We start from the raw sequence: 24,557 nt of genomic DNA, 5'->3' as shown, positions 1-24,557 counted from the left end.
AAAGATCAGGAATAAGTCAGTGTACAGGTTCCCACTAACAGTAAAGCTCCAGTGATTGGCATCTACTTGGTTTCTCTCCAGGAGCTGTGTTATATTGTGACAAAGCAATGTCTATAGGCTGGTCCATAAAATGATCACACTCTGAGCTCTTTAGCTTGGCAAACCAGATGTGCTGCGAAAAGATCAACTCCTGAAAAATCCACCATACGTTATCTGGAGGACATTTTAATGGGTGTTACTCAGATGGAGATGAGGAATGATCTGCTGTCCATCCAGAGGTTTTCACCCTCATCTAAGAAAAGACAGTGGGACCAGTTACATCCATTAGAGCACCCCAGCACTATCACGTTATACCTCATACCATGTCTTTCGGCCCCAAAACTTGGACTGAACCACAAAAGGAGGGGGAGTATCAATATTCGTCAAAGATACCCACACCTCCAGGTTGGTGGCACAGCACGAAGCATCAGAGACTATCCATGTGCAACTAACAGTGGGTAAAACTGCCTTCCAGTTTATAGCCTGCTACAGACCACCCTCCCAAACCCAGGAACCCCACTCGGCCTTCCTGAGAACACTGGAAAATATGAAGGTCTCTCTCCAAACACCATTATATTGGGCGACTTCAACTACCCAAACATAGACTGGGAGCATTACTCTAGCTCCAACACCCCAGCCCAAAGGTTCCTAGAATTTATAAACTCAAATGCTATGGAACAACTTGTTACCACTCCCACAAGAGGGGAAAACATACTGGACCTGATCATCACCAACATGGGGACTCTATGCTCCAGACCAGAAGTGTATCCCTCACTGGTAAGATCAAACCATAAACTAATCTCACTGGATATTCACATCCCGGCCTCACCCCCTGCCCAGAAAACCACAGTGAAAAACTTCTCTAAAGCAAATTTCACACTCCTCAAAACCGAGGTGGAATCCTTCAAAGCCCCCGGGCCTGTGGAAAATACGGCCCAGACCGCAGAATCCTTTATAAACATATTCTATGAACACCTTCAGGAATGCATGGATCATGCAATCCCAAATAAAACCAAGACCCAATCCTACAAAGGCAGACATCCTGTCTGGTGGACCCCAGCCATAAACAAAATGTACAATAGAAGGAGGAAGCTACTACATGATAGAGCAAAATCCCAAAAAGGGAAGGCATCTCTGATCAGTATTAGCAAAAAACTAAGGGCACTCATAAAATCGTCTAAGGTCAGCTTCGAGAGAAAAATTGCAGAGGACACTAAGGATAATCACAAGGCTTTCTTTAGTTATGTTAGAAACCTGGGTGGGAATTCCCAGATATGCTCAGAATTAGTCCAAAATGACAAAAAATACACCGAACCCACAGACATTGCCAACACCCTAGCTGACAGGTTCAGTGCAAACTCCCCCCCCCCACCAAAAGGGCAAATATCTATCCCAGCAGAGTGCTGCCCCCCTGACATCTCAGATGCTCAGGTAAGAGCCGCCCTCTCCAAAGCAAAAAACACAGCATCAATGGGACCAGAATGTGTGCCGGGCTGCGTCCTACATGAACTCCAAGAAAAGCTAAACCCAAACATAAAACTACTGTTCAATCTCAGCCTCACTACAGGATATGTACCCAAAGAGTGGCGTACAGCAACAGTGATCCCTCTCCACAAAGGTGGTGCCTCAACGGATCCTGGAAACTATCGCCCCATAAGCCTGACTAGCTTGGTCTGCAAAGCTATGGAAGGGATCATCATGGACCTCATAAATAAAGATATTGGGGACCTACAGACACTGGATCCTACCCAGTTCGGCTTTGTTAAGGGTAGATCCTGCCTCTTAAACCTGGTCTATTTCTTTGAAACAGTCATCAAGACCATTGACAAGGGGAAGGTGGTCCACACAGCCTACCTGGACCTCGCAAAAGCCTTCGATACAATACCCCACTTGGGCATTATAGATAAGCTCACCAGCTTAAATATAAACCCCTATGTCACTAGATGGGTTGCAAACTGGCTCAAGGACAGAACCCACATGGTTAGAAATGCTGGAGCCATGTCAGACTCCAAACAAGTTACAAGTGGCATCCCACAAGGCTCAGTCCTGGGACCTCTCTTGTTCGGTATATATTTCTCGGAGGTACAGGTCAACACGGAAGGACTGTGGCCGACCAAGTTCGCAGATGACTGCAAACTGGGCGCCATAATCGACTCTCCAGCTGACACAAGCATCCTCCAAAAGGGCCTCATAGAAACAGACAACTGGTGCCAGAGCCATGGCCTCAAGCTAAACACCAAAAAGTGTATAGTCATCCCCTTTGGCAAAAACAAAGTGCCCACAAATTACCACATAGGTGGTAATCCATTAAATACAGAAGAAGTAATTAGGGACCTGGGGACCCAAGTTGATAGCAATCTCTAATTTGACAACCATGTGGCCAAAGTGGTTAGAAGAACATTTTATATAGCACACCTAATCATGAAGGGATTCACATCTAGATCAGGGGAGGTCATCGTGCCTCTTTACTCATCCCTCATTAGGCCCATAATTGAGTACAATGCCCCGTTTGGGATGTACCTTACCAGACACCTGCAGCAACTGGAAAGACCCCAAAAGTACCTCACCAAGAGGATCAAAGGGCTCAAACAGATGCTATATGCTGCCCAGTTAAAGAAACTCCAGCTCTACTCAGTGGCATACCGCCTGCTCAGAGGCAATCTGTGCCTGACATATAAAGCCATGTCCAACCCGGAATTAGTGGACATGCTGCACCTCAGAAAATCCAAATCCCATCGAGCTACGCGCTCGAGAGACTTGAACCTCAACATTGAAATAAATAGGACATGCTGGAAGGACAGATTCATAACCCAGAGGCTGCCTTCCCTCTGGAATAAAATCCCAGTCCAGGTTAGGCAGAGTCCCTCATTGACTCTCTTCAAGAGGAATCTTGATGAGTGGATGGGAGATCGTAGGTTTACTCCGGGTATCACTTCTGTGTCACTGTTAGACAGAGGCACAGTATACTAACCTCGAAAAATGGCATAGCAAAATTAATTTAAAATGGGTGGTGAAAGCCAAACACATTCTGGCTAGGCTTATAAATGCCCTAGGGCAGATAGCCTAGTATGAACCTATGAACCATTGTATTCTGATACCTAGGTGGAGATTGTCTTAGGCTACCTGAGCAAGACAATCTAGATATATCAGGCAACATCACTAGGGCTGTTTGCAAGCAAAATATAAGGGCTAAAAGTTTCCATAGGAATGTAAGGCTAGGGTTTTTCAGATCCTCACAGTTGAATAGCCTAGTAGGTATCTGTGAACCTATGATGAATGACAACTAATTGCATATTGTTGAACTTTAATCCCCAAACTCACTGTAGAACCCATGTTATAGTCTATTTTAGGAGTTTGTGATGTCCAGAGAATGCAGTTTGGTACTTCTCCCCATTCAGGACACAGTCAAAAGCAAGTCTGCAAGTGTGCAATGATATGTGGTGATTTTTTCTTCACTTTGCTGTGGATTGACTAAACTCCATAGATGCCATCTCTTGAAAAATGTTAGCAGCTTACTAAATGGGAATCCCTATATTTCTAATTAATATATATGTGCATATATATTTTATACATGATGCATGGACATGCATAATATATATATATATATATATATATATATATATATATATATATATATGTGTGTGTGTGTGTGTATATATATATATATATATATATATATAAAACAGGTGCTGACTGAGGTTTCTTTTTGGGGATAAAATCTTGGCTAGGCTTGTAAGGGCCCCAGAGCCATTAGCCTAGTAATCTCCTATGATCCTATAACCACAAATTTGTCCCAGGTGTGTCCCTCATTGACAGGGGTGATAGGTGCTGATTTAGGTTTCTTTTTTTGGGATAAACTCTTTGCTAGGCTTGCAAGGGTTCCAGAGCCATTAGCCTAGTAATCTCCTATGATATATACATATATATATATATATATATATATATATATATATGTGTGTGTGTGTGTGTGTGTGTGTGTGTTTATGCTGTAATACTGATTTGTATTATCACTTTCCTCACAAGTCACTAATTGTAATAGAAACATCACATTAGTGTTTCTAGGCAAATAAAAATCTGAGGTACTTGACTGAAATGCATTCAAAGCAGACTAATACACTTATGTAATGAGCATGTGCTGGGGTTGCCACCTTTTCAAATGCCCAAAGTTGGACAATTGTGGTACAAACATCAGATTTTGCAACACAAAACATATCCACAGCCAGTACAAAGGACATTAATTCACTTTTTTGCCTAAATAAAAGCTTATTCTTGTAGCATTTTCATTGCTTATTCTGTTTCTTATAACATTTAGCTGTTTCAGATACAGAATGTGTTTTATGCAAGTATTATGTAAAATATAGGAAATAATTTTGCCCTAAAATCTCAGGACATTTGCCATTTTTACAATTTTTTTGCAGGACACAACTGCCAAAAGAGGGACTGTCCCTCATAAAGTGGGACAGGTGGTAAGCCATGTGTAACTCAGTAGCCTCTGTTGCTAGGGCTGAACTGGTTTATAATGGGTAAACGTGCTCCAGATCCAGAAAACTTCTTAAAAGTACTTTTCTGGGTGTGTGTGAGTGTGTAGGAAGTGTAAGCCAGGTGCCAATTTGCTTCCTAACATTCAACATCCGCAGAACGGCACACACTGATTTACAGTCATAGAAGTGATAAACAAAGTGTCATATTTTAACGTCTTTCGACCCCTCCTACTTTTGGAAAATGAATTCTATCTACGCTGAAGAGGAAGGGCAGAACTTGAGGAAGAACAAACATTGGCATGGTTAGAAATAGCGTGCATGTTACCTCCTCCGACTTGCAAGTGACAAACGTGAACCCTGTCGGGGTACTTCAAGAACACGCTTTAAAACTGGGGTACACGCTTCAATGGATTAGAGTGTGGACCTGGGGATGCCCCTTCAAAATTACTGCCTCACCCTGGTGAAGTAAAGTCGCGGCTAGCGTGTCCCTGTCTGTGACTGTCTTAAAAAGGTAAACTGTGTGCATTTTTATAACTTAAAGAGACCAGCAGAGGAACTTTCCTTTCATTTATTTATGGAAGGGCGGGCTGTGTGGGTGACGTGCTGGGTTTGGCCGGCACTTTGAAGCTTTTGAAGATTTTTCTTTTTTTTTTTTTTTTTTTTACAGTATTCCAAGGGGTTTCCAATATAAAATGAAAGCAGGACGTGCCTTTTGCGACATATTATCAAATTGTAATTACAAGTTAATGAGTATACGGTAATGTACTTCCTCTAAGAGCTCAGCGAAGGATAACCTTTTGAGACATAATTGTTGTGTGGTTGGTTAGTTTTATGAAATACAACTCGGAATGAGCGATTTTTTTAAACAATTTATTTGGCAGCTCATTTTGCTGCAGCTAACAAAATTTCTCGCTGTGAAAGCTTTAACAGTAGAGGATGAGTAATATGTAGCAGGTTTATTGAAGCTGTGTCTGCTAACCCTGTCACATTTATATTGTTTTATTAATTTTTTTCCCCAAAACAACTTGAAATTGACCATAGGATTGCCTCCTTTTCAAATTCCAAGAGTGGAAAATTTTGTGTAGAAAGGTGAGATTTTGCAGAAAAAAAAACATACCCATGGTGTACAGAACTTCACTTTTTTTTGCAAAAATAAAGACTTATTCTTTGAGTTGCTTACACCATTTCATATAACATTTAGATTCATAGAAGGTTACTAGGCTAACAACCTTGAAGCCCTTACAAGCCTAGCCATATTTATCCCAAATTGCCCCGGTTTCAGTGGTAAGGTGAGAAGTTCACAGTTAAGTCTATGGTAGTTAACTTCCTGTGCCCAGGAGGGACATGAGCAACACCCCAGGAGTAAATTTGCGATCATCCATCCATTGATCTAGGTTGTGTTTGAAGAGGGGCATGGAGATACTCTGTTTCACATGAATTAGAAGCTTGTGCCAGAGAAGTGGCAGTGTCTGGGAGATGTATCCATCTCTCCAGCATGACCTGTGCATCCCTTGATCAATTGACCCTCATGCAGTTTGATTTATGACTGTTTAGCATTTCTGTCAGGGCTGGACTTCCGGAGACTGTCCTGTAAGACAGGTACAGGTCACCCCTTACCAATTATAGGAGACAGAATGTAGTGACAGGGCTTTCATTGTAAGACTTGTTTTGTGTACCCTGTAATTTCTTGGTGAGAAACCTTTGTGGTCTCTCCAGTTGTTGCAGGTGTCTGGTGAGTTACATACAAAAGGGATCATTGTACTGAATTATTGGTTTGATGAGGGCTGAGTGTGAGACATCATTGCATCCTTAGGTGCTTCAGATACATAACTGTTTTATGCAACTATTAAAGAAAACTTGGGAAATATTTTTGTCCTAAATTCCCAGTTCATTTGCGATTTTTTAGTTTTTTTCACGCCACATCTGCCCAAAGAGGGCCTGTCCTTCATAAAGAGGGGCAGGTGGTAACCCTAATTTTGAATACCTTTCTCATAACTGCTTCATGGTGCTTGCTCTGTTTGAAAGTTGTCTCTTCCCTAGACAGTGACTCTTGAAAAGGGAATGTTTGAAGGGGGCATATTCTCTTGAGTCCACATGAACTTTTTGTTTATTACCCGAATGCTTTTTAGAACTATAACTTACAATGGGAGATTGTTACAGGAGTTAATTTATGTATTAATATAATGGGGAAATTATTGTGGGATTTACTCAAAACTGTCATGATGCCAAAGTTTATTCAAGACAGTTCTCACACTTTACTCAGAATGAGTTCCGCTTTATGTGACGCTGTTAAATGTGTAATGTATAATCGGACTAAATCAGACTATGCAGTTTGTTGTTTGGAGATGACCATGTCGTGTTAGCCTCTAGTGACCATTATCTCCAACTTACACTGGAGTGATTTGCTGCAGTGTTGAAGTATTTGGACATAGCTCTAAACCATTCTGGGACAAATCTCAACAGAATCAGAGACAAACCCAGAAATAATCAGGTACACCTTTAAAGTATCAGTACTATTAACTTTAGACATAGAATAAGTACATGTGAATTAATATACATTTTCTGAAGTACATAACTCTATAACTGTAATTATTGTCATTATTTATTAAGTGGAATTCACTGCCTTTTCTCCAAATGTCTACAGTTTTAGGAGCAATTACGATGGATAGAGTTAAAATTTGAGTGAAAAATCAGGGACAGTTGAGAAGTTTGATACAAGATGAAAATAAGTAGTCATGGTTTTGTCCTGGAAAAGTGTGGCGTGGCATTTATAGGTAGGGAGGAGGTCAGTTTCCTGAAGTGGATGAGCTTTTACGTACATTAGGTTCTTGTTCATAAGTGAAAGTAGAGGGGAATTAATGTGTCAGCAAGACATACTGCAGATGTTATGCTAGGCTGTGGCGGTGAAGCAAGGGCTAAATCACAGGTCAGAGTTTGCAATTTTCTGGTCAATCTTTGCTCTATTCAAACCTGTGGTCATGAGCTTTAGGTAGTGACTGGATGAATGAGTTCTCTGATGAATATAGCAGGAGTGGGAGGTTCTTTTGCAGAGTAGTTGGGCTTAGTGTTTGTGACAGAAAGATGAGCACAGCAGTTCAGGATGACCTTGGAGTATGGCCAGTGCTTCTCCTTGTTGAGAAGAGTAATATGAGGTGGCGGGCACCTTTTTTGCATTCCTTGCAGATAAACAGACAAGCTGCTGTTTCACTTTGAATAAAACTTGCTGTCAGTCATAATCATCGTTTGTTTTTCATAGGTTCATTGGTATACCAGGGTAAACACAACTATGGCCTTTATAAGCCTAACCATACAAGCCATCCCTATTGCATCACCTGGTAACTTGTGAATGTTAATGGGGGGGGTATGTTTTTTAGGAGGGGTATGTTACTTAGGAGGTTGCTAAAATGTTAATCTGGGGGGGGTATATTAGTTAGGAAATGTTTTAATGTCTGCCTCTGTCTATAAGAAACATGCAGGCCAGTCCAGGGATGAATTTATGTTTACCCACCCAATGTTAGAGAATGTTTACTATCTGCTTCTGTCTGTAACCCAACCTGGGGATGAATTTGTGAGTTCCCATCTAGTGGTCAAGGTTACATTTGAATAGGGTTAGGGATCGGCTGTGCCTGCGGTGGATGAGGAGTCTATTCCAGAGCATGGAGATTCTTGGAGTCACATATATGTCTTGCCAGCATATTTTATTTATGTTGCAAGCAAAGTTCATATCCTTGGATTTAGTGTTTCTGGTGCTGCTCCTTTTGCGTATTTGCAAAGACTTCAAGGCTGGTACTAAGGATGCTTTGTATGTCAAACACAGATCACCTCTCAACAATCTATAAGAGAGTAAGTATAGAGACAGGGCTGTAAAGTGATCTGTATAGGATAGTGCGTTAATACCCTGGATACTCTTGGCGAGGAACCTGCGTAGTGTTCCAAATGTTGCATATGCCTAGTCAGGTACCTGCAGAATGGGGCACTCTACTCAAAGATGGGTGTGATAAGGAATGAGTAGAGTACTACTACACCTTCCATGAACCTGGATGCCATACTCTTACATAAGGTTGGGCAACAGAATGATTTTTCACTACCTTGGCTATGTGCTGGTCAAAGGCCAGATTACTGTCTACATATGCTCCCAGATCTCTAACTACTTGGTTAACTCTTAGTGGTGTCTTACCGATGGACCCATTTGTCTGGGTAGACATTTTCCCAGATAGCTCTATGATGCAATTCTTTGCACCGAGTTTTAATCAGTGGCTTTGTCACCAGTCATTTGTTTGTGTTAGACCCTGTTGCAGGATGTTATTGCCATGGAGTGAATTTATGATAGTTCCCAATTTGCAGTTGTCTGTGAACTTGGTGAATCAGAGGCCCTTGACATTAACCTTGACCTCTGAGAAGTAGATGAGTGGGCCAAGCAAAGAGCCCTGTGGTACTCCACTGGTGACATGCCTCTTGGTAGAAGTGGTCTCACCAATCCTGACTTCTTACTTCCTATCTGTGAGTCAGCTGAGAATCCAGTGATTCATTTAGGGATTTATGCCTAGTTCATTGAGTTTGTATACAATACCTGACTGGAGTATTGTGTTGAGTGCCTTAGCCAGGTCTTGGTAAGTGGTATGCATTGTTTTCCCTTCATCGATCGCCTTGGCTACCTTCTCAGAGAAGTCTACCAGGTTAAGTAGGCATGACCTTCCTTTGACAAAACCAAACTGGGTCCTGTGTCTGTTGATTGCTAATGTCTGTTGATCAATTCCGTGATAATTTGTTCCATGGCTTTGAGTAATGGACTAGTCAGACTAATGGGTCTGTAGTTTATGGGGTCAGTTGATGGCCCACCCCTGTTAATGGGGGTTAACCATTGTTGTCCTGTATTCTTTTGGAGCATAGACTGGCTTGAGGCAGTAGTTGAACAGTAACTCAAGTGGTCCTGATAGGTCTTGTTTCAGGGCTATTTAGGAGGCATCCTGGGATATTGTTGGGCCCCATTGAAGCAGTGTTTTTAGCTTTGGTGAGTGCTGCACTGACCTGCTCCCTGCTGACAGTCAGAGAGGTTATGGTAGTAGGGGTTTCAAAAGGGGTGCAGGAGGGTAAAGTCTGAGCTGAATTTGTCACCCGGCAGATTTGCTATGTCACTCTGCTCAGTGAAGATGGTACCATTTACTATTGGTTTTGCACACTGTTGCTTTTTACCTTTGAGGTTTCAGACATAGCTGTATAAGGTCTTGTGGTTGTCTTTAGCCTGAGAAGCTATTTTGACTTTGCAATTGGCCTTACTGGATTTAATTAGTCGTCTTAGTTTCCTATTTAATTTTATTAGTGAGCTCTTTGTCGTTATGAGAATTGCTTTTTCTGACTTTGGCCATGGCTTTTTTCCCTTTGTTATATACACTGTTACGATTATAATTCTACCACTGTAGTTTGTTTTTTGGGGTTTATTTTGGGCTTACTTCTAATAAGTACAGCAGCCTGTATGCAGCCATTTACATGTTTGTACTGTGTTTCTGTGAATAATTCTTCATAATCTGTTGTGAACTCTGGGTTGGGTACAGCATTGAATTTTGACCGACTGTCGCTTAATAGGATGTAGTTTGCATTAGAATAGTTTCTAAGTGTAACAGGTTTTACTGTTTTTTCCAAGTTGATTTTTATTTTGAATGAGACAACTTTTGATCCAACCTCACCAGTGAGGACATGACATGAGGTGGGGGATGGGGAGGGGGGTTAACTGCTCTCTCATATCTGTGAGAAAAAGGTCTAGTATGTTTGAACCTCTGTTTGAAGTGCACACAAACTGATCAAAAGCGTTTGTGTTAATAAATTCAAGGAAACATTGTGCCTGCAAGTTGCTGTCAGTGTATGTTGTAGAGTAGTTGTTAAAGTTTACCATGACGAGAGTGTTTGGTTGAATGGAAAGTGCCTTCAGTAGGTCTAGATAAGGGTTGTGGCATTTTTGAGACATAGATTGTGACCTGTAGTTTATTAAGATATGATAGTGGGTTCTAAGGTGATTTGCACATGGATGAACTCAATGGTATCATCCTGTTTAACCAACCTTGAGGTATACCTGCTGCTAATGTAGGTCAAGACACCTCCATTGTATAAAATCAAACAAACTTTGATTGTACTAAATCTAAGAACTGCAGATACTTCCAAATCCGTACTTTGCACAATGATTCTTAGCACATTGTGGAATTTTTTAAATGTATTTTATTGATAATGTTTGACTAAGAATTTAAGCTACACTGAAAACCATTTTTCATGTATGACCTAGTCAAAGTACTTGCAATTATATTGTGAGGGAGCAGGTTACATAATGCATACAGATGTGAATGACATATTGTATTTACAGTATAAGTAATGTAATTAGAAGGAAGGTAGGATAGTAAAAAATAACTGAAGGGGGTAGCTACAGAGAACAGGGATAACAAAATAAAAATGGGAATAGTCTTGAGTGCTTTCGTAACGAGAGGAAGAGAAAAGATTTCCAATTTTGTAAAAACATTTATGACTAGGGCAAGTTTTATGAAAGGGAGTTTCAGTAGAAAAAGGTACAAATGTGGTCTTCATAAGGTAGCTGAGACAGTTTATTGAATTGTTAAGGGATATTAGTTGTAATGGTTACCTTTTGAAAAAGAAGAGGACAGCAGTGTAATGGAAGTATTTTATAAGTAGTTGTAGCAACAAGAAGGTAGCTTTTTCTGTTTATTGAGAGGGAGATTGGACTAACTAGTGGTAAATTCTGAGTTATTTAGGCAAGTAAGACGTCAGATTTTATTTAGTATCCTTTGTTGAGAAAAGCACATGGTTAGCTGGTGCATTTAGTTAATTCATTTATTATTCATTTGTTATTTCAACTCTGTTCATCATGATTGGACAGTTCATACACTAATTGTGGCAAAATACACTATATAAGGCAAAATGTAATTATGGTGGTCACTACTGAGGAAGTTGATGACAAAAACGTTTGTTTCTGTAAACGTTATCTGTTTTTTCTGTGCTGGCGATTCAGTGAATATTAAACTTGTTACTTTCATTTGGGACCTGATTTATTTGTGCCTGGAACTGGTGGCTGTTCTTTATTACTAGTTTGTTGAGAAAAGGACACATCAATATGATTGTAAATGGGCAGGGAGGGATACAAAAATATTTGTAGATATTTTCAGTTTCAGCAGAAGAACTAATATAATCATTATGGTCAGATAAAGGGTAAAGGAGACATGACTCAATTATAGTATGTGTCAGATATCATGGTTTAGAGGGTATTGAGAATCACCATATGTTTATAAGGGATATAGAAGACAAGGCTAGATGCTGCTGTCTTCTGAATGTTGTAGAATGGTTTTAGAAGCACTTGGATAGAGTTTATTATTAGAAAATTAGTGGCAGGTTTAATGAAAGTTATTGTCAACAGAAGATTGCAGGTCAGGCAAGATTTTTTATCTTATTAGCAGTATTTTAGAGGGCAGAGATTAAAAGGGAGGTTATCAATGAAAAACAAATAGAAAAGGATCAAGAACAGCACCTTGAGGAGCATTTGTCTGGAAACATTTTCTCATCTACTTCTGTATTATAAAGAAAATTTAGTATGTGCATTGGAAATGTGTAAACAAGATGAAGACATTTTTGTAAAATCCATAGCTGGAAATTTGAGATGGAAGAAGGGAAATATTAACCAAGCTCAAAAGATTTATTTTGATTAACTAAACTTGCTTCTGTTAACTGGCATTATTGATATTATTCTAAATATGGTTTGTAGTTTGAAATAAGGCAGTAGTAGTAGTAGTAAATCTAAGTCCAAATCCAGTTTGAATGGCCTAAAATCTGGTTTTCCTTACTAAACATCAGAATTTGCTTGTAACAAGTTCCACCCTCTCCAGTATCCTGCCTGATGGTTCCCCTGCTTTTATCAGTTGGCCGATTCATTTTGGGAGAATAGGAGCCAGGTATTCTTGGGTTAGATGAGGTCATTGTGGGTGATTTGTTCATACCCAGGAGCCCCATTAGTCCTTCAATCCCTAACAAGAATCATGTTTTAGGAAGCAGGTCAGCTTGATGGTCCTTGAGGTGACTTACCTTCAACTTCAACTCCTACAATTGGTAAGGTATGCTTCAGCCTTGGTCATACTTATGAGAAAACAGTTGTTACCTCCTGAGGTAAGCATGCTTCAACATGCTAGCTGTGCAAATGGTGAAGTGAGCTTAGCTGTCTTGGAGCTTCATTAGGTAAACATCTATTGCTCCTGCTAGGTGCCTACCCTTCGGCAAGTCAGAGCCACCTTCTTTACCTCCAGCTATGCCTTCTCAGTATCATCTTCCCTGGCCAGCTTCTGCAGACACCCAAGCTATCAATTGAACACTCTCATCACCTGCAGTGTAGTCAGGGATTTATTCATGTATGCCGCAGAGCCGGAGTGTTTGTCTAAAAATTAGCAAGAATGCTTGATACTAGATAAATAATGGCAGTTGATCTGTAATTTGTATTTATTTATTTGTTTACCGGGAAAGTCCAACTGGGCAGTAATTGCTGGTTTTCAGCGGAGGCCCAGGGAGAAAAGTTCCACATGGTACATCATGTTAAAAAAAAAAAAACATTAAATTACATATAGCATACAGGTTAGTAACAAAAACAACAAGCTAGTTTCTTAAGTTCTGTACAGGAATAATCATAGGTTCATAGGTTCATAGGTTCATACTAGGCTATCTGCCCAAGGGCATTTATAAGCCTAGCCCATAGTTATGTGGCTTTCGCCACCCCTTTAGTTTGAATAAAAACTATGCCTATCATTTTGCTGTGCCTCTGTCAAGCAGTGACGCTGAAGTAATCCCTGGGGTATATCTGCAATCTCCCATCCATTGGTCAAGATTCCTCTTGAACAAGACCAGAGAGGTGCTCTGCCTCACATGTACCGGGATTTTGTTCCACAGCATAGGGAGTCTCTGGGTGATGAATCTGTCCCTCCAGCACGTTCTATTTATAACCGTGTCAAGGTTTAAGTCTCCGCCCTTGTGGTTCTGAGGGATCTAGATTTTTGAGGTGAAGCATATTCATCAAATCTGGGTTTGACATGGCCTTATATGTCAGGCACAGGTCACCTCTGAGCAAGCGGTATGAGACTGAATAGAGCTGGAGTTCTTTCAGTCGGGCAGCATAAGACATATTTTTGAGACCCTTTATCCTTTTGGTGAGGAACTTTTGGGGCCTTTCAAGCTGCAGCAGGTGTCTGGTCAGATACATTCGAGCGGGCATTGTACTCAATCATAGGTCTAATAAGTGATGAGTACAGGGGACGATGACCTCCTTGATCTAGATGTGAATCCCTTCATGATCAGGTGGGTGATATAGAAGGTTTTCCTAACTACTTTAGCAACATGAGTGTCAAACGAAAGGCTACTGTCAACCTGGGTCCCCAGATCTCTGATGACTTTTTCTGTGCTCAGTGGATTGCCACCTATATGGTAGCTAGGGGTAGCCTTGTTTTTCCCAAAGGGTATGACTATGCATTTTTTGGCGTTTAACTTCAGGCCATGGCTCTGGCACCAGTTATCCATTTCATGTAGTCCTTTTTAGGAAGATTTAATCAATAGTGAAAAAAAACTTTCTAAAGTTCTGTACAAAAAAATATTCAGTATAGCCCTTTTCAGGAACATGTAAACAATATACAGAAAGTAAATACAGGTGGTTAACATAAGATTATGATACAGCTTGAAGCATCAGATCTGTTGCTACAAGACAAGTTTATCGTGTAAAGCATCATTTGTGTTACCAATGAGAAAAGAGCGGGTATTAGTTATGTTAGTCAGGGTCCTGACAGTTACAACTGCACTTGAGTAGAGAGAGTCTCCAGACATATATTTGCTTTTGGATATTTCTGTTAGCATTTTATTTGTGGATCTTAGTTGGCAGTCATTGTTGTAAAGATTGAGTAGGCCTGCTAGAGCTGTTTTTTTATTGGGGTGGTATAGTATTTGATGTGCCATGGTAAGATGATTAAAACTGAGTAGTGTAGATTAATGTGTGTGTATGTATCTTAAAAAACTTTCCAAGGGCTTGCACAAGTGTGTAAATACTGAGCATGTGCAAGTCTGACTGCCATTTTGTGGTAAGCTGTTGAGATGTAAGCATGTATGTACTTAAGGTCTATATGTTAACCATTTTGTTTATATTTTATGATGCTGCTATCCATCCTGATGTGTTTCTGTGTATTAGTGTCTAAATTAAATATTCCGCCTGCTTGTCATGTATGTTAGAGGGATGAGCGACATGATGTCAGAAGTGGCATGTCTAAAGGACTTGAAGCCAGGATTGAATCCAAATTCTTCAGTTTAAGATCGAGAGGCACTTAGTTGAAACTGGAGGACTATAAAGGAGTGAATCATCCCTATAATATGCATATGTCACAAAACAGGTCAGAAACGAATTTCGGATATTAAAACTTGCTCAGCACTATTTCTTAGTCACAAAATATGAAACAAGGCACACCGAATGTTCCAAACAATATTTGCATAAACTGATATGTCCAATATTGATAAAAATATTTGAATTATTACGAAAAACATTTGAAATAAAGTCCAAATTGCATAAAATTAATAAAACGATGACCACATTTTCACTGAGCATGTATTTTTCCAATTAATTAGATATCCAAATTATATGAAGTGTATAAAGTGTTCGCATGTTTGTGCATTATTACAGTAAAGTTATTTCATAGAATACAGCCATTACAGAGCATGTTTTGCAAAGTACAGTATTTTGCAGTTTACTGCACATTTGAATTTTATTACAAGCTCATGAAACAATTTGTTCTTACATAATTGCAAGGGCCATATTTTCACTGTTTCTGTGTCTTTCGGCTTAGGGGTACAGTAACAACATATCCATAAAGACTGTGACTTACAACATTCTCTGGGCTTGTCTTTTGGCTTTTCCCGGTTAGGGGTCGCCACAGCAGAACTTTGGTCTGCTAATGTTTGGTAGTGGATTTTTACGTGCCGAGTTACCAGCCCTGACGCACAACCTTCAATGAAGGCACGCCCATTCACGCATGCCTCCACACAGAAGATGCTGTAGCTGAGAATCGAACGGGACAACGTCTTTCTGTGAAGCGACAACGCTACCGCAGCACCACTATCGCGGTGTTTTCACTGTGCTTGTACATATTTTGTGGGCATGGCAGACGGAGTTCGAAAATGCAGTGTTTGACAGTAATATTACTGAGAACTGGAGAGTGTTTGAGCAAGAGTATGACATTTTCATACAGGCTGCATTTTCCTGATAAAGATGACTGTACAAATGCATTTATTCTTCTTAATTTAGCTGGGTCAGAAGCCATAGAAGGGGAGTGTTTGTTTGTGTATGCACCAGCTGTCTATACAGGAGAGGGGGAAAACAGTCATATTGTTGTAAAGGCTGAGTTAAGGGAGGACCCTGAGTGCTAAAATGTAAGTTTAGAGAAATGTGTAACCCCCAGACAAATGTTATAATGGAAAGGCACTTGGGATCAAAAGCCTGGTGAAACTTTTGCAGCATATATAACTGACTTGAAACAAAGCTAAAACATGCAGACCTGGTGATTTAAGGGATGAGTTGATAAAAGACAGACTTGTGTGTGTGGTATTAAAGATGATGCTGTGAGAGATTTTGCTTTGTGACAGTGATTTAACTTTGAATAATGCCATTGAGATTTGTCAGATATATAAGCTCGCAGAAAAGCACATACATGCTTACAAATGAGAACAGCTCTAGAAGGTACAGTGACAAAGCTCATGTTGATGGTATGTAGCATGTAGCTAAAAGAAACAGGACCAAGCACATGGCAGCAACTGTAGCCCCTGCAGCACACTCTGGTAAACCCCAGAGTTTTCCAGCAAATTCCAGAGTTCACACACCCTCGGTGAAGCATAAGAGTGATTCAGCAAACTCAAAGCATGGGACCCAACCTAGTTTTATTGCAAACTGTTGTAATTGTGGTGGAAATCATGAATCTAAAAGGGAAAAATGTTTAGCTTTTGGGCAATAATATCACAAATGCAATAAATGGAACAATTTCAGAAGGTCTTGTAAATCAAAAGGCCCACATTCTTTTATTAAGAGGGAACATTTTAAGAAACAAGTCGATCAATTAGAGAACTACAACCCTACTCTTTATGTTGGTGTGTCAGTGCTTCATGAAGTAGTCAATGCAGTAGATTTAAGGGCAAAGAATGAAGTATTTTGTACTGTTCACACAAATGGAAAACCCATAGAGCTCAAAGTTGAAACAGGTTCCAAGTGCAATGTAAAGTCAGCAGAAACATTTGCGAGAGTGTGTCATGGGGAAAGGCTTGATTTGGCAAGTGTGCAAAGCTTGTTGCTTATGGTGTTGAAGCAATTAAAACTGAAGGATCAGTAGTGCTTTCATATTGCTTTGCTGGGAGAAGCTATGACTTCTTATTTTATGTGGTTAAGAGGCACGTCCAGTCATTATTAGGGCTCAGAGACAGTTTGAAAATGGGACTACTTTCATTTAATAAGGAAGTCCCTCATGTTAGCTTGCAAGACCACTACTCTGATTTTACCCAGTACATTTTTTTCTACCTATGCTGATCTCTTCGAAAACAAATTAGGGAAGCTTGTCTCTTTGAGACAAATCAGAACCACATTACTCCATGAAGTTAGATCCAGATGTCAGTCCAGTTGTCAGGTGTAAAGTTGCAATAGCCATGCAGGACAGAGTCAAAGCAGACTTAGATAAAATGGTGTGACAAGGTGTGATTTGTCTAGTTGCAACTCCAACTGAATAGGTATCTTCCATGGTGGTAGCTCATGACATCAGAATATGTATTGATCCATGAGATTTGAACAACGTGCTAAAAAGACCTTATCATCCAATGCGCACAGTCGAAGAAGTCACAGCCTTGATGCCAAATGCCACTGGTTTTTTTTTCTGTCTTAGATGCAAAGAATTCATTTTGGCAAATTCAGTTTGACAAGAAATCATCATTGCTCACTACATTCAGTACTCCATTTGGCAGGTACAGATTTTTGAGAATGCCATTTGCGATAAATTCTGCAAGTGGAGTCTTTTAACGTGCAATGGAGCAACTTTATTCTGGGTATCGCTGTGCTATCATAGTCGACAAACATACTAGTAAGAGGTCATGGTGAAACTGAGCATGACAGAAACCTCAGAAAGTTCTGGAAAGGCAACATCAAGTGAGTCTTAACCTCAATCCACAGAAATGCAAATTCAGGCTACAAGACGTTACTTATGTTGGTTATTTATTTACCAGTTCAGGCCAATGACCAGACCTTTATAAGCAAACAGACATACTTGAGATGCCAGCTACAGACAATGCTCAAGCCCTGCAATGTTTTCTTGGCATTGTTAACTATCTAGGTAAGTTTTTTCCAGACTTGAGTCAAATATCGGCACCAGTTAGAGAGCTGACATGTAAAGATGTATCATGGTCTTGGTTAGAGCGATACCAAACAGCATTTGATGTCCTGAAACAGAGAATTGCTAGTCCACCAACTCTCTGATACTGTGATGATCACAAGCCAGTTACTCTTTTATGCGATGATTCGAAATTTGGTCTAGGTGCAGTCATTCTACAAGACTATCAACCTGTTGCCTATGCATTGAGAACTGTTGGCCAAACTGAAATGCAGTATGTCCAGATCGAGAAAGAGAGCTTTTGGCAATTGTGTTTGAAGTTCCATGATTATGTTTATGGTAGACCTATCCAGACTGAAACAGGCCACCAACCTCTAGTCATTATCTTGAGAAATCCTATGCATTCAACTTCAGCCAGACTGCAATGTATGATACTGAGATTGCAAAAGTATAATTTCACTCTTGTCTACAAGAAAGGCAGACTTCTTTATCTTGCTGATACATTATTCAGATTGCCCAGAAATTCCACAGAACTGCATGAGAATGAGAACCATGATTTTGAATTCATGGAAGTGAAAAATTTTTCTTCCACATGTCTTGATGAGTTGAGCGATCACACAGCCACAAATCCAATTTTACAAAGGCTCAACCACTTTATCAATCAAGGATGGCCGTCAAAGCAATCTAGTTTACCTCAAGAAGTGCAACCTTATCCTTACAGGGATGAGATTTTGTCTGACAATGGTATCATTATGAACAGTCCAGAAGTAACTGTTCCAAAGTCCTTGCAACAAGAGTACATTACTGTCTTGCATTGTGGTCACCTGGGAATTGAATCTACCAAAAGAAGGGTGAGAGGACTAATATTTTGGCCTTATATGTCACAAGATATTGAAAGAGCACTTTTATCTTCTTCCATGTGTAATAGTACAAAGCCACATCAACAGAAGAAACAACTTCACGTAAACTAGATTCCTGTATTATCTTGGTCAACAGTAGTCACTGACATTTTTGAGTGGAATGGTCAACATTATTTGATGTTAGTAGACTCTTACTCCAGTTGGTTCGAAATTGACCTACTTCTTAACCTAGCATCATGTACTGTCATTACTAAGCTGAAGCATCATTTTGCAGTGCATAGTAGTCTGCACAAAGTTATTTCTGACAATGGCACGCAGTTTATCAAGTCAACAGTTCAAAATTTGCCAAAGAATGGGACTTTACTTACGTCACGAGTAGCCCTGAGTTCCCGCAGTCAAATGGTTTGGCAGAACGTGCAGTTCAAAGTGCAAAACAGTTACTAGAGAAGTCAAAATGAGATAATAGAGTTGTTTTCCTAAATCTCTTGAATCTCAGAAATATTCCTCATGATAGACATCATGGTTCGCCTGCTCAGATACTTCTGTCGAGACAAATCAGAACAACATTACCAATCAGTAGTCAATTGTTGGTTCCATGTGTCAAGAAAAGCAGGTCAGTGAAAGCCAGTCTGTTAAAGAAACTCCTAACCCAGAAGTCCTGCTAAGTTAAGACCAGCAAACTGCTCAATCCATTACAAGAAGAAGTGATAAGGATAAAAATGTCCAAAGGTTATGAGCGGATTGTTGTCATGAAGAATATTTGCCCAGAGCCGAGATCATACATTGTGGAATCACAAGGAGCAGTGTTTAGGTGGAATCATAAACATTCGAGACCAATGTCTGAGCCTATACCACAGCACATAGCCTGTGAGAAAGACTCTATCTCAGAGTGAGTTGTCCAGTGTTCCAGTTCCTGAAGAATTTCCAGAGAATATTCCCATTCCAGTGACAAATCCAGAAGTTCCTGATATGAGTTGTTTACTGAAGACTGTCCCTGTTGTTAAATTCAGTTTAGATTGTTATGTTACGAGATATAGTAATGCATGTCTAACTCTAGCATTGTTTTTCCAAAGGGCAATCGAGGTGGATGTTGGTCAGTGTGTGTGTGTGTGTGTGTGTGTGTGTGTGTGTGTGTGTGTGTGTGGGTGTGTCTCTCTGCCTGTCTGTCTTTAAGAAGCTAACCAAGGACTTATACTAGTGTATAAATACTGGGCACGTGCAAATCTGACTGCAAATCTGACTGCCATTTTGTAGTAAGCTGTTGATATGTAAGCACATACGTATGTAAGGTCTGTGAGTTAACTAGTTTGTTTATATTTTATGACGCTGGTATCCATCCTGATGTGTTTCTATATATTAAAGCATCTAAATGAAATTCCCCATCTGCCTGTCATCTTTTAAAGAACAACAAGTAGGTTAGGTAGTTCTAGCCAACCTAATTGTTTAAGGAGTGATGGGATCAATATGAGGAGTTGGTAGCAAGTTTTGCTGTCTTATTGTAGAAAGTAGTCATTTTGTTTGTCACCTTTGTTTAGGTCGGATAGAACTGGGGATGCATATAGTAATGTGGAAAGCTTTTGAGTTCTGGCAATGATGACTTTACTGCCAATAGAGAGGTAGTTTTTACATTGATAGAGTGCCCTGTTTTTTGTGAACCTTAGTTATGGACTGGGGGTCTATGTTTATATGTTTATCAAATTTCAGATTTTGGTCAATGATTGTCCCTATGAGTTTGGTTTGTGGAACTGGGGTGATGAGGGTGTTGTCCTTTGAGGATATTTGAAAAGAGGAGATGGGGTCAATAGCCTTTGAGGTGTCGAATAGCATAAGTTGTTTTTTGAGGGGAATTTAGACTAAGCTGAGAAGTTTCTAAGGCAGTGAAGGATTCCTGTTTTTTTCTTGAAGGATTTGGAGTGAGGGTGCTGAGCAGATTATTGTGGCATTGCTGGCATACTGTACCAAGTTTGTGTGAAGTTTGGCTGTGTGTAGGTTGTTTGTAAATAAAATGAAAAGCAGGGGTTCAAGTTTAGACCCTTGTGGTACGCCTAGAGTTACTGGAAGGAGGGAAGATAGGGACTCCATCCATTTTACGGCTGGTTGCAAAGGTAGTTTTTAAACCAGAGCATGGTGGAGTGATCAAGACGAGAGGACAGTAAGAAGTTTGAGAGACCATATCAAATGCTTTAGATAAGTCTAGAAAGACAGTTGAGACTAAAATTAAAATTAATATAATGGACAGTATTATGAGACAGTATTATTGTTAATTTTTGTGTTTAGGTTATGATTGTTGATTATTGTTTGATATTATTATTATTATTCTGTATTTCATATCAATAATCATGTGGACTTGAATATATGACTTGAAGGCATTTTAGAAAAACATTTATATAAAAAAATACTGTGTGATTTCTTTAAGACTTGATTGATGAATTAATGAATTAAGTTAATAGAATAATTAGTGCTAATCAACATGATTTTTATGTATAAATACTGTTGGTAGCACATTGTATTTATGATCCTTTGAAGGCCGAGGTACCAGATCGTAATAAAGAAGAATTACTGGTTTTGGTGTTGGTTTGGTTTTGTGAACAGTTGACTGCTGCTATATTTCGTGAGTGTTTTTGGATTACTGGTTTTCGTTTTTGCCAACATCTACCAAGTAAAATGACTCAATCAAGTGGAGCTTCGGGGCTGAATATTTTGCCAGGAGCTACCTGCTTTGCTGACATGGTTAATGAACGAGAGAGAAAGTTTTCTAATATGGATCCATGGAACGTTGGTACTAACAAGCAGGTAGATGATCGTTTTGGGTCTTTGGAGAGACTCATGAATAAGGAAATAGCCTTATTTTTAGATACATGCCTTCTAGAGAAATATGTTAATTTAAACCTAACACTGTAGTGTTTGCGGAAGAGTCAGTAATATGGCTAATATTAATGGTGTGACATTCTCTGCAAGATATCGCTTCAATTGTAAATCAGTAGGAGTGGTATACATTCTGGGCTGCTCTTGTACCAACATTTGGTACATAGGGCAAACCAAAAGAATGGTTCGTGTTCGTATCTTAGAACATTTAAAAGACATTAGAAACCAAAATGAAACTAGTCCTGTGGCCAAGCATTTTTTGGAAAAACACAATGGTCACTCTGATAGTTTGAAATTTTGTGTTTTAGGTAAACCATTTTGTTCTGAAAGTGGGGGAATTTTTATTCAAAAACTACTTGAACTAGAAACTAGGATGATTTTGAAATTTAATACATTAAAACCTTATGGATTAAATTTAGAATTAAGTAATTAATGAATAAAATTAAAATTAATATAATGGACAGTATTATGAGACAGTATTATTGTTAATTTTTGTGTTTAGGTTATGATTGTTGATTATTGTTTGATATTATTATTATTATTCTGTATTTCATATCAATAATCATGTGCACTTGAATATATGACTTGAAGGCATTTTAGAAAAACATTTATATAAAAAAATACTGTGTGATTTCTTTAAGACTTGATTGATGAATTAATAAATTAAGTTAATAGAATAATTAGTGCTAATCAACATGATTTTTATGTATAAATACTGTTGGTAGCACATTGTATTTATGATCCTTTGAAGGCGAAAGGCCGAGGTACCAGATCGTAATAAAGAAGAATTACTGGTTTTGGTGTTGGTGTGGTTTTGTGAACAGTTGAGACTAGATTACCTAGGTTCCATTGCTGATTGATAACATTGGTAAAATTGAGGGCAGTGGTGGTGCTGTGGTATGGGCAGAATCCATGTTGTGTTTTGGCAAGAAGGTTATTGGTTAGGAGGTGGTTTAGTATATGGCAGTGAATACATTTTTCCAATATTTTAGACAATGGGGAGAGAGTGGCTATTGGTTGGTAGTTGGATAATTCAATTGAGGTACCACCTTTATGTAATGGAATTGTGTGAGAGATTTTCCAGATAGAGGGTACTGATTGTTCAGCTATGGATGTGTTAATTAGAATAGAGACAGGGTATGCTATGGCTTTGGCAGCGATCCATAGATATTCAGCATGGAGTTTGTCTGCTGCGAGGGTAGTAGGTTTTAGTTTGGACAGGTGTTTATAGATGAGACAAGTTGGAATTGGTTTGAGTGAAAATAGGTTCTGGTTGTTTGGGATGTTATGTAGATCTGGGAGAATAGTGGAGGAGGAGAGGGTTAATCAATTTAAGAATTGAGTTAAAGAAGTGGTCATTGAATTGAGTTGCAGTGTTGATGGGGGTGCCATTTGTGTTTGGGGGTGGGTACCAGTTTTACCTGGTTGTAAAATTTGTTTAATGTCTGCCCAAAATTTTGGTGGGTTTGAGTTGTATTTAGTTTGGGTATCAGAATAGTGTTTTTATCACTCTGTTAGTGTTTTTTGCCTTAGTTCTTAGTTCAAGAAATAATTGCTTATTTGAGTTAGTTTTAGTATTGAAAAAGGTGTCCCAGACCTTGTCTCTTTCTTTTAGAAGTAGGCAAGTGATTTTGGTGAGCCAGGGTACATAGTTTGATTTGACAATAATGGTTTTACGAGGGGCTAGTTGATTAAGTATGTTTAGAAAGGTAGTGTTAAGGTGATCAAGTCCAGTGGAAGGCAGGTGAGTGGGGACCAGTCACTGTAATTTAAAGGTGATATTGAAGTCTTCTGATTTGAATTTTTATGTCTTCTGATTTGAAATTTATTTGTTGGAGGGATTTTTTTGTGGGTTTAACATGTCTTAGTAAAAAGGTAGGGAGATTGTTTAAAGGGTTTGGTAGAATACTGCAGTGTTGGGTTGAGGAGGGACAGTTAGATGGGATCCAGTGAAGGATGGATTCTTTGTTTTGTTGAATTAACTATATGGGTGGGAGTTTGTATTAGTTGCCTGAAACCATAGAGTTTAATATGTTTGCAGGTTAGGGGGTGATTTAAAGGAAGACCAGTCTAGATTAACGTCCCCTAGAATGAGGGTTTCTTGTGGGAGGAATTGGGATGCCCAGTGTATTATGGCTTCAAGTGTATTAGTATTGTCCCCCAGAGGTATACATTTTGAAATTTAGGGATGTTCATGTTAATATGGTTGATGGTGAGGTTGTTTTTGAAAAGAAGAGCGAGTCCACCTCCTCTCTTATGTAATCTGTCTGTTCTAAGTATATTGTACCAGGTAGAAGTATTTCATTATCTTTGTGTGGCTTGAGCCATGTTTCTGTGAGAAGTACTAAGTCAGGAGTCTATAGCGAAAAAGTAGCTTGGAGTTTGTCTGTTTTGATCAGCATACTTCTAATATTGAGGCTGAGTACTAGTAGGTCTGTTTGTTTTATGATGGAGTTCAAGTGATGTGTGCTTGGGATAGAAGGGGATAGAGTGATCATTTGGAGGGGGCCCTGGATTTGGATGGATATCCCCACTAAGTATCAGTTGAGATGCTAGGTTAGTAAGAGTCACCAGGTATTTGGAAGTAAGTTGTACTATAAATGTAACTTTTAGAGCAGGAATGGTGGATTTTAATGGTGCAAAATCTAGTATTGAATGATTGAATATGGCAGGTGAGATGTGGTAGAAATTTGAGTGAGGTACTAGGTAGTCAGGTTTGGTGGGAGATTTAGGGTACAGATTTAGGCTGAGGGAATGTTGGTAGGAGGTAAGTATGTTTGCTATGGGGAGGGATAATGAGAGTGTGATTAACAGGAGATGCATGGTTTACTGAAAGGTATGTTCAGGTTGTGGTTGGATCAGTAATGTTCAGATTGTGGTGGTTTCTGTTTTATAGCTTACTGTTAGGCAGATTATTGAGAGGTGAGTTAGTAGGT

At 39.4% G+C, this 24,557-nt stretch overlaps 1 protein-coding gene across 1 annotated transcript in view; it reads left to right on the top strand.

Annotated features, from left to right (window-relative positions):
* Nucleotides 1–4,737: 4,737 nt before the first annotated feature.
* The window catches only part of LRRK1 (leucine rich repeat kinase 1), a 2,417,153-nt gene continuing 2,397,333 nt past the window's right edge, over nt 4,738–24,557 (top strand). The window contains exon 1 of the mRNA XM_044078686.1: nt 4,738–5,031. The gene's annotated coding sequence lies outside the window, so the exon portion shown is untranslated. The remainder of the gene's footprint in view (nt 5,032–24,557) is intronic.

This window comes from Protopterus annectens, chromosome 7.part1 (genome assembly GCF_019279795.1).
Source record: "Protopterus annectens isolate FY-2018-M chromosome 7.part1, PAN1.0, whole genome shotgun sequence".
NCBI lineage: Eukaryota > Metazoa > Chordata > Ceratodontiformes > Protopteridae > Protopterus > Protopterus annectens.
This window is presented reverse-complemented; position numbering and strand designations above follow the sequence as displayed.